Source organism: Diplotaxodon limnothrissa, linkage group LG11 (assembly GCF_057381915.1).
Source record: "Diplotaxodon limnothrissa isolate DT_005_m linkage group LG11, D_limnothrissa_male_GT1.1, whole genome shotgun sequence".
Classification (NCBI taxonomy): Eukaryota; Metazoa; Chordata; class Actinopteri; order Cichliformes; family Cichlidae; genus Diplotaxodon; species Diplotaxodon limnothrissa.
In genome coordinates, this window is record NC_140606.1 from 33,230,052 (window position 1) to 33,244,916 (window position 14,865).

Sequence of the window (14,865 nt, forward strand, 5' to 3'; positions counted from 1 at the left end):
GATCAGAGTTGGTAAAGTAGGGTGCCGCTCTTGTCTAGTTGCTAGTGGGCTTATCTCAGCTTCAGAAAGCTTGCAAATAGCTGTGATATAAATTAACACTGCCTGTTGACTTTACAGACACGCAGGACTCAACATTTGCTTTCTAGTTCCAACATTACTGTCATCATTTTTTGTACTATCCCCCACCTTAATGATAACTTAACAGATGGCTGATGTGCCAAAGGGGTAATTGCTATTAGTTTTACAGTTACTGTTAATGTTTGCAGTGTCTGTGTGAAGATATACAATAACTGCTAACGGGCGCTTTAGTGGTGTTGAAGTGTAAAGTGCTGTGTCAGCCTGGAGGCAAAGGTGGGATGCTGCAAATAGTAGTTGTTGTTTTTTTCCTACCTACTTATCTGTCTCATACAAGCAGGTAAAACAAAATGGACTAATGCAGAATTATTGTCACATGCATGGGGTTTGGGGTGTGTAACATATATTGACACAATAAAAGAGTGCAAACATTAGGCTTGGTGTCTGTTTTGTGATAAAACAACCAACTTCTTCCAGTGAAAGTAAAGTGCTATGCCATATATAATGGTTTTTATTGTTTGTTTCTTTTTTTTAAATATTTTTGCCATAAGTGTCTTTTTTGTAATTTCTTTTCCAAAGCGTCTTGAGAAGTAGATCTCTTCGATTTCTAAAGATCTTTCAGAAACACTTGACTCTGACCTATGAATCATCAAGCATATAAAAGGCACCTAACTCAAGGGATGGACCAGTGTTGTCTACCCATACCAGAAAACCTTTTAAATTGTATCTTTAGGCACTTTAGTAGCACTTTACTGCCTGGGACATAAATGCATAATTTGTTCCTATTTCTTTAGTTGAATCTATGAAAAATGCCAGAGATAATGACACACATGCACGCCATTCGAACTGGCATCAGAAATGACATCAGTGAAAGTGTGGCTGTCAAAAAGCCATTCTTAAGGAAAACTGGGAGAAAAGGCTGAACTGTTCCTGAAGACTACTTAAAGAAATGATTAAAAAAAAGTTTGCCTACAAGGGTTCAGGCTATGTTGAAGAATAAAGGTGGTCTTACCACATTTTCACTTTCAGGCTTGTTAGAATTGTACAAACTCACATTGCACATTTCAGTAAATCAATCTATTTTTCCAATTTTTGAGCAAAACATAAAGACAGTACTGTATGTTCCAGAAACATTGCTCTCTAACAATTCAAGTCATTAAAAAAAATAGCAGAATAACTTTAAGGCATAGTCGTGTGTGCATGTCAAACTGTCTTTGAACACATTTCAAATTTGTACTAACTGAAAAACTCGATATATTGACCTTTTTGTGAAAAAGTTCTGCACGAAAGATGGGGAATTAAATCAAATGTCATGTGCAAGTTTTATTGACTATATAATAGCAATTCAAAGCCGTTTATCAAGTACCAGCACCCCAACCGAGATCTAGTGCACTTCCTGCAGCGTACTACTGTGTTTGCCGCTCGTCAGTCAAAACCCCTCTGATTTGAAAATTAAATCTGTGAAAGAAGAGAGCTACTGACTGGCCTATGCCTAACATGTGCAGGAGACAGAGGTCAGTAACTCCATAGACGGCAGTCTATTCACAAGGAAGATCTTTTTAATTAGACTATGTTCTTTTAATTAACCAGCCAGCATAATATCTGTGTCCATTTGTCAGCCCTTTACAATGCTTAGCGGAGCAGGGTGAAAATACCTTCTTTTGTCTCCTCACTGTTTCAGAGATCCCTGCTTCCTATTATTATATATCATTGTTCACTGAAATGTATTTTTTCTTGTCTTTTAGATTAGCATGATAATACCCCCATGGAGGGGAGGAAAAGTGGTGAAGAGCTATTGCAGGACTGCTCGTCAGGCTCACTGTGTGCAAGACCGTGGTTATTATCATACTGAATGCACCATCAGTTAAGCTAACAGCCCAAATTTCGACATTTATCTCCAATATCATAGCCTGACTGTCAATTGCACAGGGAGCACTATGGTAAATTACAGGTTATGTCTTGCTCCTTGGAGCCTGGATCGTTCCCCAGTGTAATTACGTTATGCTAATTCTGCCCCCCATGTACTTCCCATGACAGAAAGAAGGCTTTCCAACTGTTCAGATATTAAGTAAAATATGAAGGAATAAATGTGGCGATTTACGCTACGGCATTGCTCGCGAAACCCGAGCACACCCCTTGTTTCTCCATGGAACTCTAGGGGATTGAGGAAAAGGCTCAGCTAGAGCTTGTAGCCATGTTTCCATAGACCGGTTCAGCTGCAGGTCAGGCCACCTTGAACTCCTCAGCTGGAATTATTGTGTCAGAGGTGGACAGGGTCAGGCCACGCTCCTCCCTTCAACACAAGGACTTTGTTAGTGTCGGACACGCAGCAGACACTGGCAGCACAAATCCCTGTCACGCTCTCGGAGTAGAACCCTGCATGGGTCAGAGGTTGTGTGTTAAGGGGGCATCCCCATTTCATGACCTGAATACTGATTGATTTCCTTGAATGGCTATCAAGGTAGGGGGCCTTGCCTAGTGATTGCAGGGACTGGTCAAACCACTTACCCTTACCCCATGTGGCGATTCGCAGTGAGAGAATGCGGTACAAGGGAAGGGAAAAGCCACTCTTTGTCACAACATGCGCAACTCCTCTGCTCAACTGTGTACCTCAGCGGGCGTATGTTTTCACTTTCCCTGAAACAAGACACTAGACCACATGTTTCCCTTTTAATAGGCAGCTGAGTGAGGAAAGGGCAGGAGTGTGGTCTGTTTGCCATTTGGTAGAAGATGGACGAGGCAACACTCCCTAGTTCCTCTGATAGATTTATTAGTTGTTCAAAATTGCACAACTGAAGTGGCCATTGACCGTTATATCAGTCATTCAATTAGCGGTGTTCAAAGTGCTTGACAGTCACCTAAAAGGCTGAACAATTTTCTTTATTTTCACAGCCAGACGAGTAATTAATCATTCCTTTCAGTAACCATGTTCTGGTAAACACTAACCAGAATATGGCAACAATGCTAAAGTTGGAATAAACAATAAACAAAATCAAAGGCATGATAAAATGAGCCCTTCAATTACTGTAAACTTCAGAAAGTTTTCACTGACTTTGTTTACCATAAACTGAATTTGATCTGTTAAAATGACTAGCACAGGGAGAGCAGAATAATGCACAGAACTGTGATTATGATTACTAAAAAGTTCATCCTTATAGAGTATCTGCAGTGGGACAATGCCATTTAAATGTCTCCCATCTCCTCAAGTGAAAAAGAAAGGTCACAAATAAGACTGAAACATGGCACTCATCATCACTATAAAACCTCATGATCCCTTGTACTGATGGGAAACCCTTTAAACCTGAGTTTCCCCCATCAGGGTGGATTTGATATTTGAAGTTGGCTTGTTTCTGCTTGAGGAAGCAGCACAACATGTCCTTGTGTCCTTTTACTGAACTACTAGTAAGTGAACACATTTAACAATGTTGTCAATTGTTCAACTAAAAAAATAATCTTACCCATTGTTATGATTTTGGTTGATCATGTTGTTAATGTCTGTGTAAATTAGTTGTAAAACGGCCTTATTGACAAGAGCTTGTGTATTTAAAAAAAAAAAACAAAAAAAACAAACTAAAATATTAGTTTAAAAATAAGGTGAGAATAAGTTCAATGTGTGATTGGCCTAAATATTTTAGTGACTTTCAGCTTTGAGTCATCACACGAATTGTCACAGCCCAGATCATACACTCTGGAGTGATATGAAAAGTGAATAAAAAAGCGAATAAATATTCCTACAGCGAACTCGGATGATTAACCAAAGGCTGAGAGTTAGAGAAGATGTGAGCGTTCACACTGAGGCTTTTTGCTTTCCGTGCAACCTGAAAGTTTGTGCTTTTTAGTATAATTAAATAGTAATTAAGAACTGCTAATCACTCCTCCCCACCATTGATCTGAAAAAATGTGCATGTGGTGTGTTTTGTTCATTGGAACTGAGAAATGATAGTGTCATCTCCAGTCTCATTGTGGTGCATTTCTTTACTTTGGTCACTTGAAAAGTCGTTCCCCAGGCGTGAGCTTGGAGGAGTCGATATAACCGTAATTGATTCTTTATACTGAAATGACTAAAAGCTTGAATTTGCAAAAGCAAGCAAATAAGAAAACAAGTAAACATCCAGTACAGAGATGAGGCATCAATTTGATTACTCCTTCAGCTGTAGCTCCCAGTTGTGGTTTTGAAATTATTCTGTTAGAAGGATCTAGTTTATGGGTTTTATTAAGAGCTGAGTGTGAGCCCAGACTAGTCCAAAGTTCTAATGATCAGGGATTCTCTTTCATGCTCGTCACACGCTCAGGACAGATTAATATAACACTAAGAAGAAAAATCTCTCTTTAATGTCAGGGCTTATTTTTTGATTTTTTTTGTCAGTATTGAAAATGCAATTTAAACAGTTTGCAACCTTAGGTAATATGTTTGATATTTTATATATTTATGTAGCAATTGCCACACAATACTGAGTTGTATATTTTGTGGCAATTGCCCCCCTATTTCTAGACACGTTGCACGAATCTACCAGATGGCCTGATGTATGGTATTTAAATCTTCCTTAGTTCTGGTAAAAACACAAGAACACAGTACTGAAATCTTCTAGATGCATTTAGGGGCAATTTAAAGTCTTGAAAGTGCACCAGAGATAGCTTTGTAGCTCAGGCAAAGGAATTTGTTTTCCACAAGCCCTTATCTTCCTTTTGAAGTTTTGTGTTTTTTCTCAGACAGTATTGTAAGTTCCAACAAATACCAAACACAGATCCTTATTGTCAACATACCACTGATGCAAGAAAATAATGACCGCACGCCCAATGGTGTCACAATAGCTGGTATAGGCTGTTACTGATGCACAGCAGTTCTACTTTCCATTTGGGACTTGTGGTCCTTTTGTCAAAACAGTGAGAACTTGAGAGAGAAGAAAATATGCTGGCGAGCTGGCTATGCCTTAACCTTAACTGAACCATCATCAGCATGTGGCTGCCAGCTGGAGTGTTTGCTAATCCAGAGGATGCTGCCTCTGCAAGTCTTTCTGGGCTCTGCTACTTGAAATTTGCAGGGTGTAAAGGTCTAAACCTCAGTCATCACCATTTGTCTGAATTAATATTGGGACAGGTGGAGATCCAACTAGGTCATTATATTACACAGTATTTCACAAAAATGCTTAATAGTTATTGCTGGTTTAATAATTGAGACTCTACATACTCCCTATGGCTATATGATAAAGCAAATTAAATACTTTTGCTATAGGATCAGGAACTACATCCTTCTAAAAGAAAGATAATCACTTGTCAACTTTTATGCATCAGTGACTCAGAATTTCACATTTTACATTTCAGCTTTCAGCTCAGATGGAATTTTTTATTTTTTTTTGGTAATATCAGGCTGTATGAAGCTCTGTTTAGGTTTGTGCACTGGCAAGGTGAAGACGTTTTTTCTGGGAGCAGACTGCCAGAGCAGATTGTGAGCTGAGATGCCATCATCAGATTTGGCAAGTTTGGGCTCTTGGATTTGTCAAAAGATTTTGTTCACTTATTGCAAAAGCAACCTGTTGTCATGCGAACAGCATTTCCAGCAACGTCTTTTCCTCAGAGTTCAAAGCAAGTTGATTCACATTTTCATTTCACATTCTGGCATTTTTCTGATGAAAGTGAATAGGACACCCAGCAATGGATACTTGTCATTGTTATCTATACTTTGGAGTTTTAGAGATTTGTGATGGAGAATACAACATGACTACTATGACTGTTTTTCAAGGCTTAGGCAGCATCACCGTAAGCTGTCCTGCATTATGTCTGAGATGTACACAGATCTAAGAGGCATCTCCTATTTTTCATTCACAGATTCACTGACAGCTGGAGTGTGTACCAAGCTGGTCTAGTTACCTGTTTGGTGGATCACTGGATTCAGCAGAGTGTTTGAAAAGTTAAGGTAAGCTTTGCCGCTTCTTTCTAAAAGTGTGACTTTCTAAATGGATCCAATGTAATTAAAAGTTAAATAAGATTTGATTTGATGAGGCACGGAGTCACTATTCACTGATCTTTCAAATGCAGTATTTAGATTGAACTGAATATATGTGACAGTGAAAGTTCTACTTTCATGAGGCATCTACAGAGGATACTTAATTAATGGATGGTCTATGGAAACACTGCTACTGCTGCTTTTTTTAAAAAATAGGTGATTGAACATACAGCACTGTATCTATCTAATTAATTTAATCAAAGGTAAGGAACCAGCTTTAACACATTTGCCATACAGCATTATCCAAGGACAAACTTAATTTAGTCCACTGGTTTTTAACTGGTGGGCTAAGCAACTGAATGAATATGCTATTTTTAGGTAAAGACTTTGCTGATAGTATTCCTTTATTCAATTAAAATATAATTTTTTTCTTGCAAATCACATAAATTGTGAGGTGTTGAGCATGAACTTTTTTTGTTTTCGAAATAGGGGGCATTCATAAATTTAGAGAACCACTGATTTAGTCAGAGCGTGCATAAGAACCACATATTACAGTGATACGTAGAAAGTGTGACGGACTGAGCTCATGGTTTGAGTTTGCAAGTTGTCAAAATTGCTTGAGTGGTCAAGATTTCTATATTTCTGTTTTTGCTCTCACTGGTTTGAATTTGGTGAAGCTCTGTTAATGGCAGTTGTTGAATTTGATGACATATGGGACTGTTTGCCTACATTGCCAGAAAATGAAAATGTAGAGTTTGTCAGATTGCACAGCGCATTTGTTAGAATGGACAGATGGGAAATGGTTACTTTAAATCAAGAAGTTTTGGTTCCTTATGTTGATTTAGAGTGCTCATCATCACTGTTACTTAATGTCCTCAGGGGGAAAAATGTCCAAAGTCTCTTCATTCATCGATACTCGATAATTGCAAATTGGCACATGTCTGGTGTTGACCATGTCAATGTTTTCTGGTGCTGTGAGCTCTGTTGTCAGGTAGACAGGTAGTCAATGGGGAGAACAACTGAACAAATGCATCAGAAACTTGTAGCATCACTGAAAAGCTATTGTGTCTGGCCAAGCATTTCCCTTGTGAGCTTGAATGTGGACAGTAGAGGACAGGGCCAAGGAGTGCCGATGACAGGATGCCTCATGGGAAGGCTGGAGACAGATGGCTGGCCAGATGTAGCCCTGCTGTGACCTTGAAGGCATCTGAAGGTAAAAGCATAAAATGTCTCAAAAATGGCAGACAGAACAGCAAAGAAATGGGAGTGTTTTGTTGTGGTCTTCTCATGAGCTGTTTTGGTTTTTAGACTCGTTGTTATGTTCTTTGTTCTATTAGCATGTCATCATTTATGCTCCTAATTTTCTTTGCGGTGAGCTGAAGTTTTTGTGCACATCCGGTTTATTTTTTAGCTCACACTGTTGAGGGATTATTAGACACACGAGGCACTCACTTAGTTGTGCAGCTTTACGTTGAAAAACTTTTCTAGCAACCCTAAGAGTAAGATCTGATGTTGCAGGGAGGTAAAATTACTCAGGTTTCAGTTCATAGTCATTTTCACACATGTACTGCATACATTTTTGGAAGAAAAAGGTCAGCACACTGTGCACAATTGCCCTTTTGCACTTCAGGACCCACAGCAGGAGTTTTTGTCAGGCAAGGGTGCTGCCGCCTCGGCAGAGTCTGCAGGAGGTAACCACTAGCTGGCTGTGAATTTGCTGAACTATTAACCATGCTGTTCCTGCATTAGTGCAAATCGTACAACACACAGACTTTGTACTATGCAACTCTTTGCATAAAGACCATTTAATGTATTTAATGTTCCAGCAAACTGTTTTGGATGTTTGCACCAGCATCAGAAAATGTCTAGAAAAGTACTGAACTGCATTGTATGTGTGAATACAGATGCATGATGGACTTATGTATGCTATTTTCCATAGTTTACGTTTACTGTTATTCATGCCAGTTAATAATAGACAAAGAAACTGAATGTAAACATAAGTTAAGAGTCTTGTTCATCTTTGCTTCACTGTACAATGTTGGGCTCTCTAAACACTGGGAAGTATCAGGTGTCAGCATGCACATTCTTAAACCCAGTGTTTAAAGGTTTCTGTGAGAATATCTTATTTGGTCATGTCTTCTTGATTCTCTCTGGATCGTGGAACTTTATTTTAAATTTGGAGTGAACTTTCCACTGTTGCTGGCTGAACAGTAGTGATTTTATGTCAATACTAGAAGAGACACACTCCTGATGCAATTCAAGCAGCAGACTGTGAAGCAAACGCCACCAGCAGCCCGATATTGTACAGGCCTCTGGGGCTTTGAGCACAGCAAAGGGACAGCCTTGATCAGAGCTGGGAACTGGATGGTGAGCTGAGGGTGGGGGGGTTGCTGTGAGAAATAAGAGGAGATGGAGGAGGGTAGAGGTGTCAGGCGAATAATTGGGGTGAGGAGATCTCAGGGGTGGATAGAGGGAAGCTTTATTAAGACCGCTCAAGTCTGATGTGCTTGCATGGCCGCCTAGCTCTTCCTCACACACCCACGCCTATGGGCCAATCCGCCGTTTCCACAAGAGACTCTGTAACAACAAAGGGATGAAGGCCAAAGTCCTCAAGCTCCTTTCAGTCACAGATAAGACAAAAGACCCCATTACTTGAAAAGCGCTGATGGGAAAGCAGCAGTATATGGATCTGCCTTTTCTTTTAAACCAAGGCTCATTGTTGCTTCTTTTAAGCTATGCTGCTGTTACTTGCTGCTGTATTATATCCTGAGATCCTGTAGATTTACTAAGTTCGATGAGGTGCTGGTAATGTGTTTGTTGTTGTACCGTAACTGGTGAATGCTTGATAGTCTTTTTGAATTCCTCCGCTCGTAGAGGAAATGTCCTGACCTCTTTGCTAAGTTCCTCTGAAATGCACGCTTTTGTCATTAGCTCACTGTGACACATTTAGACACGTACTTAGCACACTGCACAATACGGTCTGCTTTTAATGCATTTTGTTTGTGATACAATGAATGCACAACTTGCAAATGTACAAGCTCAAAGTGCAGACAAATATTACCACTTAATATGGATAAAAGATGAGTAATCTCTTTTGTTTTGCCTCACAATGGGAAAACAAACTTTCCAGGGTGACCGTGACCGATCGTATCAAGTGTGATGGTGAGATTAGGAGCTTAACTGCTTATTTTCCCCTGCTCTGTGAACATTGAAATGTTACTTTTGAGTCAATGAAGTTCCCATATCAATAATTGAATCCTTTGTAGATGCGTGCTTCCTTGAGTTTGGTATTCTGAAAATGTTTGCAGTTTCACAAAAGCAGATTTTTGTGAGTGACACAACAAGGATTTTGAGTTGAAGCAGGAGGCGGTTATGGGGAGAATTAGCGGCCTCCCCCAGTTCTCTGCTGTAAATTGGTTTCTGTGGAAGTCATGAAAAAGGGGGCTTGGAGGTCTGTTTTCTGCTTCCTTAGAGGCTTGCTAATCCCCCACGGCTCTGGCTGGAGGGAGAGCTGCTTGCACATATACAACCGTTGTGGAAAATGGCGTTTCTCCTCCTCCAGCCCTCTTTCGTCCTCTTTCCACTCGGTCCTGCAGGGCTTGGCTAATCCTCTGCCTGGTCATGGCAGGGAGATTGCAGCCTTTTTCAAAGCTGGCTGGACTTCAAAGTTACAAGGATACAGGGACTAGAGGAGGTGGGAGAAAATTGGGTCCACCGCAAGCAAGGACTGCAAGGGGTTCACCTCAGCTATTTCTTTTGCTGTTTATGAGGTGACACTGAAGAATTTGTGGTCTCAAAGGAGAGACTTTGTTGATCGTAAAGACAAGACCTTAGAGGTGGTGGCTTTTTTGGATTATGATTTCTATATAAAAAGAAAAAACAATACCCTTATGCAACAATGTGGGGCACCAACATGCAAAGTAATAATAGACACACAAATGATGCAAGATTCGTGATAAAAACACTAAAAGCTTATGTATGCTTTTACCTCTTTAGAAAATCAATCATGTTAGGTTTTTTTTAAACTTTTGTAAGAACTACTGCCAAAATGCACAACGAAAAGGGAAGTGGTATTTTTTTCCCTATTATTTTAGAAAGTGTGTTTACTTTGAAAGATCAATAGATTTTGAACTCTTTTCTCTACGCGTTCCTTTTATGTTGGCCGAGTCTTATCAGGTTGTCATCAATTTAGCATTGCCCAGTTGGACTCACAGGTGCTCAAGATTTTGGTTCTGTCATTAGACTAGTCTTTGTTAGAGCTTCAGCACTGATGTTTTGTGCCAGTTTTTTTTTTTTTTTTGTCCATTACTCTTTATTCTGCTGGCAAATTGTCTAATTTGCTGGAAATGCCTTTGAATGCTGATCCTTTGTTAAATTCTCAGATGACAGAGAGATTAGAGTGAGATCATTCCAGATGAAGAAAAATGTCTGCTATTGAAATTTTGTGTAGTAGTGTGTAGTTGGCTTTGTGATGTGTTGACAAGCACTACGCATGTTCACTCTGAAAAGTCAGACGGGAACTTAATTTGCATGTGAGTTTGCATGTGTGTTGCGACACACATCTCGTGGCAACAAAGCTCTTTGCATCCTTGAAGCCATAATGTCTCAGTTTGTGTTTAAAAATGCTTTTTTACTACTTGGAATAGATTAATATAATGAAATTGAGAAAAATGAAAGACACACTTCAAGGATATACTTTTAAAATAATTCCAATTCTTATTTGCCAATGTCAGAAATCAGTTTTAAGTAGTTTTACATAAGTCTTGATAGAAATTACTCAAAATGGCTTGTAAATCCCTTTTTTTTTTCCTTTTTTTTTTTTCTTTCTTACAGACTTACTTGGTATTTCAGTAGACTGCTGATCCCAGCTGTCCTTTAATTTAAGAAAATATTGGCTAAAAACAACCCAAGAAAAAAATGGTCAATGGTCACACTGTATTTCGTCTTTCTTTAAGCTACTCAAACCCTTTAGGCCATTGTGTATCCTTCTTTATTTGGATTTTGTCTGGCTTTTTAAATATAGCTTTTAAAAAAATATTTTCATGGCTTTAATAACTTATTTTATTTAAGGTCTTGACTACAAGGAACCAGGATTGCAAGTTTATTGGTACTCCCTATTCACCATCAACATGGTAATTACTTTAAGTGGACTCTTGGGGAGGAGGAGGCACAGGGTTAGAATTTTACATGATTCCCTGTTTTGGTGTTCAGGGAAGTGTGCAGTCAATATATATTGCGTCAGTCAGATCTAATTCACACCCCTTTAACCAAGCGGGTGCGAGATGTCAATAAGCTTTTCTAAGCTTCACCCTGGGGTAACCCTTCTTGAAGGTTGGTTAGTTTTAGCTCAACTAGGAGGATTATGTAATTAACCATGGTTTCCTTAGTAACTGCTGTTATGGAGTTTCATTGCGTTCATTTTATGTCATTAGTACCGCTTACTTTAAATGGATTTTAGATGCTATCAATATGCTCATGGTGCAGAAGACCTGCAATCTGCTTACTTTGGTCTGAACCGTAGCAGAAAAGTTTAATGTGTTTTTGTTTTTTTCTTATATGCTTTAAGGTTTAAATGGTTTAATTTTGGCATATTGAGCTCAGATAGCACTGGCCGATGGCTTTGAAACAAAGGTTGGTGCTTACAGGAAAGTTTAACAATCTGAGTTTATGTGTACTTCTATGTTAAAGAAAAAAATTATTATTATTATTATTATTATTAAATGGAGAGGGATCACATGGATGTCAAGTACACAGCTTTAGGTTTTATTGGCATCCACCCTGCAGGTACAGTAAATGAAGTGATTTTATAATTTGCTTCCAAGAGATGCACTTGGGCCAGGTGAACTTCTTATTCAAGCCACATTATAAAGGTTAAAACAATGTCAAAGATGTATCATATGGAGGCGTAACAAACTATTACACGCCTAGTTAACATCAAAAGTACAAACAGTCATGTAACAGAGTGAGTATTGTCCAGGAGCAGGGCTCGCAAAATCGCTAGCCCGACGTCCCGGAGCTAGCGATTTTTCCAGTCGGGCTACCAAAATCTATCTCTGCCCTGCCCGTCGGGCTATTGTAGGAAGGAAAAATATATGCCAATGCTTTTGCATTCTTTCAGAAATGTAGCTGGGTAATTATGTCATTGGCATGGTGAGCCACTGTCAATATGTGACATATTGAAATCGCGTTTGAATTTGCGCTTGTTTTTTGCTTTCACTTTGCAATCGCGCGAACTGTGTATAGAGAGCGACAGTACTGATTGGTGAGTGATGATAATTTGCGCACCAATTCCTCTGACATCGTCTTATCAATCGTTAGCTTACTATGCAAACATGACAAGTGAAATCTCCCGCAGCAAGCTTAAACATATGAGAGGTTGATTGAGCAGAGAATCGCTGACCGTTATGTGTGTGTATGTAAAAGCAGCAGGATATATATTTTAGTTCTGCTGAGCCAAATAAGACAGGTCAGGGTGAAGAAGTGACAGCCAAAGAAAAGCTTACCACAAAACGGAAAAGTTATGACAAATCAGACTATAAGGCAAAAAGAAAGTGCAGCTTTATGGTTTCATGGACAAAAGAATTTCTGTGGCTGCAATATGACGAGCTAAATAACCAGGGCTGCACATAAGTGGTCCGCAGGTGCGCATTCGCTGTCAAAATAAAAAACGCGCACAAGATATGAAGTTGCAACGCGTGTTTGCATACATAAGATTTTCTGGAGGAGGACAGACATTTGTTTAGAACTCTTAAAGATGTCGAAGAAGCTCCTTTAAGCAATTACTTTGGTGTTCCTCCACCTCCAAAGAAATGTCAGAAGGACTCCGAACCACAAAAGAAGCGCGTATTCTCAGAAAAGTGGTTGCAGGAGGTGAGCTGGCTTCAAACAAATGATGAACGCACAGAGATGTGGTGCGGAATGTGCCGTGAAAATCCCACTCTAGCGGACAAAAACAGTGCTTTTTATATGGACGCAAACGCGCGTTGCAACTTCTTATCTGGTGCGCGTCTTTTATTTTGACAGGGAATGCGCACATGCGGACCACTTATGTGCACCCGTGTAAATAACATAATGTTCTGCCGGGTGTGTTGTTGGTTTTCTCTCGATTTCTGAGTCGACAAGCGCCTTTGTTACTGGGACCAGTCATTTTAAGAAAGGCCCCCATTAGAACCCATGAGAAATGCAAGAAATGCATTATTGCTCAGTCTGCAATATCTTTCCCAGAACAAACACCAATTGCAAATAACATACTAAAAATAAACCTGAAAAATCTGTTTAGAACAGCGTACTATGTTGCAAAGAGTGAACTACCACTGGCAAAATTTAGCAGTCTTTGCAAACTTCAAAAAGCAAATGGCCTAGATCTTGGTTCCACTTGTCTCTTACCCGTGACTTCAGCGGAAATTTCAAAGTCAGGATCTGACACAGACTGATTCATGTCCTACAGTTCTTACAAGTTCATAGAAATTTCTGTTCAATTAGAACCAAGTATTTGAGTTGATGATTGTAATTTTTATACAATGTTGTAATTTGTTTTTCAACATTTTTTTGATTAATGTTTTGTTTCCTTTACAATATTATACTTTAATGTATAATATTGTAAAGGAAACAAAACAGGAAACAAAACATCAATCAAAAAATTGCTCTCTTTTTTTATTCGGGCTACTTACATTTATTTTGGGCTACCAAAAACTGAAGAGTCCCTGCCCGAAGGGCTACCAGGGATTTTGAAATTTTGAGAGCCCTGAGGAGGTCTGTGGATTCCCTGCTTTCTGGCTCCTTTATTGTGTGGGTCAAACCACACCAACCTTCCAAACTTGACCTGCATTTTGATTGCAACTACATGCTGTGAAGCTTTGTGACTAACATGTTTCAGCACGCTTGCATTGACATTTTGTTACACAGCTGCCAAAGTGTTTAAAACTGATGCCCTGAGGACAGACGAACTCAAAGGGTCAAAACATAACCAGCTATGTTGTCTTCTGGGTTAATGATGGGCAGAGTTGTTTGATTTGGAGATGTAACTTTTCAACTTCCAATGAGATTATTATATTTTTTACTGCGAAGAGCATGCCGTAACTGCTGCAGAGCAGGAGGCACTTTATCCGAGAGCCTCTCATATTTCTTAAATTGATGTTTACAAATTCCCTAGGTGGGGCATTAAGGAAGATTGGTATATTAATTGCCATCGCATGCCATCTAAACGGGTAATTGCAAGCTGTTTGCTGGAATGCAAATGTGCTCAGCTTCAGTTTGATGGAGCTTGTTTATTGAAGTGCTGGTCGCTGACAAATTAAGATGGTTAAATTGATGCCCTTTACTTTTAAGTAATCAGTTTGTTTGCTGATTGTTGTATTAGAGTAATAGCAATTTGCCATTTTTCTTTTTTTTTGGGCATATCAACACATTAACAACAGCTCAGTGGCAAAAAGGACACGGTTGGGACCTCTGTGTGCTACACTAACAATTATTTTCATTATTTGTTAAACCTCCAGTCATTTTAGATTATTTATTCAAATGTTTAGAGTAGCTGTTTGAGACTTTTGGAAATGAGAACCTCTAACTTATCTGAGAACTATGACTTTTACTCGGGTGTTTAACATATAACAACAACAGAATGTAACAAAACAAAGGAGCAGATGAATTAGTTTGTATGGAGTACATTCCTCTTCCATTTGTGTTGTTACTGTTTTGAGGCTGAAATATTAAGTATCGAAGTCCATAGCTACATGAGTTAACCCATAATTACTCGTATGTATAACAATGCCAGCCCTACAGATGGTTGTGATTTATTTGTTTTTTATTATTGTCTTGCTCATGTATATCAAATTGAGGTAATATTTTTT

General features: G+C 39.1%; 1 protein-coding gene across 3 annotated transcripts in view; it reads left to right on the top strand.

Moving 5' to 3' along the window:
- The window catches only part of sema6cb (semaphorin 6Cb), a 148,718-nt gene that overhangs the window by 13,377 nt on the left and 120,476 nt on the right, over positions 1 to 14,865 (top strand). For all 3 annotated transcript variants that reach the window (XM_085366650.1, XM_085366651.1, XM_085366652.1), the window contains exon 2: positions 5,902 to 5,989. The gene's annotated coding sequence lies outside the window, so the exon portion shown is untranslated. The remainder of the gene's footprint in view (positions 1 to 5,901; positions 5,990 to 14,865) is intronic.